Below are 2308 nucleotides of genomic sequence, written 5' to 3' on the forward strand. Positions count from 1 at the left end.
AGAGGAGAGGAGAGGAGAGGAGAGGAGAGGAGAGGAGAGGAGAGGAGAGGAGAGGAGAGGAAGGTGGAGCTCCTCAAGGAAGAACAGCCATGTCCTAGGCTGCTGGGACACAAATCATTGTGCAGGAGGTGCCCTGAGGTACCTCTGTAGCTTTGCAGGTCCAGCCACCACCTCACTCTTGGGTYGGCAGGCTATAAAGAATCCCCAAATAGATTGGATATTAGGAACAATTTCTTCACAGAAAGGGTGGTCAGGCACTGTAACAAGCTACCCAGGGCAGTGGTGGAGTCACCATCCCTGAAAGTGCTCAGAAACCACGTAGAGGTGATTTTTGGGGACAAAGTTTATTGGGAATGTGGCAGTGCTGGGTTAACAGCTGGAATTGATCATCTCAGAGGCCTTTTCCAACCTTAATGATTCTGTGATTCCCACTGGAGGAGAAGCCTGTTTTCTACCCAGTCCTCATTAAGTGCTTCACACAAGATAATTTCTACCATTCATCATAAGCAGAGCTAATAAATACCTTGACAAGCAATTTCTTTTCTGTGCTTCAGTGCAGGTTAAATGGGTGAGCAGTAAATACAGACAAGCCCCTTCCCTGCACCATTCCCTGGCTGACTGCTCTCCTCCGCCTCTGTCACTCCCCAACAGCCACATTTTATGGGGTTTTGGGATTTTTCCTTTCATTTTTGCCCATTGTTTTATCACCCCCATTTAGGGTACATTGGCTCCCCGACCAAATCTCAAAATCTGATCCACAGGAGCACTGATACATCCAGGGGTGCTCCAAGMAAACTTCCAGGTGGAAAGTAAAGAGGACAAGAGGACTGCAGATGCTTCAGGCTGAGTGACTAGCACCACAGCAGGTTTCCCTAGGGAAAAATCCATGTTTGCATCCTCTAAGGATGCTTTCTTTGCCAGCAGCAAATAAAAAAAAAAATGAACAAACAACAATAACCCCTCAAGTTAACCACAGAAGACAGCCCCTGCTGGAAACAAGCTGAGCATATTTTCTTTAGCTGACTAATTCTTGTTTATTCTTTGAAGGCTGGTGCTATAAAATTCACAATCCAATTACAATTTCCAGGCTGAAAGAACGGTTTCTAATTATATTGTTTTCCATCACTGCACGAAAGAGTGGATTAATGCTGTATGATTTCACTCCCTGCACCAAAATCAGATCTCGGCGTTCTCAAGTGTTTGATAAAAGACACATTAAATAAATTATTAACTGTGTTTTTGCAACAGGAATGGGCTTTACCATAAATAGGACAAATTGAAAAGGGAGGGTTTGCTGCYGTGTTTGGATGCATCAGAAATGAGGACGACACGGCGCACACTGAGGAAAACAATGTGAGCTTAAAATGGGCAGGAGAGGTTAGGTGACTTTTCAGAGTGTGAGAGGGGCAGCTTGACTTCCAAAATGAGTTTGGATGAGTCAAGGGCAGGGATTGCACTCTAGACAGAGCCTGCAGGCGTAGCTGTCCCCATGCAGGTGTGGGTGTCCAATTTTCTGCTACAACCAGGACAGGTCAGTGGTCAAACATATTTAAAATGTGACCATTTCAGAGGTTCTGCTGTCTTTGCCTGGTTGTTTATGTGCTCCCCAAGCACTGGATCCTACCCCATGTCTAAACTTTGGGRCATGGAGATGGATCTTGCCCCAAATTCCACGTTTCAGGACAGGGCTGAGCCACAGTCTAGGCTGGCATCTGTGAGCTTTGGCTGGATTTGCATCCCAGTCATCTGTACTTTGGGGAAGAAAAGGAATTTAGTGCCTGTCTTGAACAAACRTAACAGTTGCCTACAGAAAGATAAATAAAATACACTCAGTTAAATGACTGCAATGATTGGAGGCTAAATCTCCTGCCTATTGCTTCTCTTCCTGGCAGCTGGAGCTCGAGTCAATAACAAGACTTGCAGGCTGAAAGCAGAACAAGAAAGGAGACGGTGACCTTGAGCAAGACACTCCCCTTCAGGGCACAAATCCTTCAGAGACACTTTTACATGCACAGATCTGGCTCCACACACACAGCAGCTGTCCCCAGACACAGCTCCTGGCCCACAAGACCCCTGGTAGCCTCTTCAGGGAAAGAGCTGACACTTTAGACCCTGAAMTGCAGAAYCACAGAGTGGTTTGGGTTGGAAGGRACCYCAAAARGTCACCTTGTTCCAACCCCTGTGCCCTTGGCAGGGATAACTCTGGCTAGACTGGGTTTGCTGCACTAAATCAGACTGGTCCAGTGCTCAGCTGGCACTGAGAGCAGCAGGACTGGCCCCAGCCCTGATGGCACAGCTCACCCAGTGC

Source organism: Malurus melanocephalus, unplaced genomic scaffold (assembly GCF_030028575.1).
Source record: "Malurus melanocephalus ecotype Western Australia unplaced genomic scaffold, MMel_1.1 scaffold_27, whole genome shotgun sequence".
Lineage (NCBI taxonomy): Eukaryota > Metazoa > Chordata > Aves > Passeriformes > Maluridae > Malurus > Malurus melanocephalus.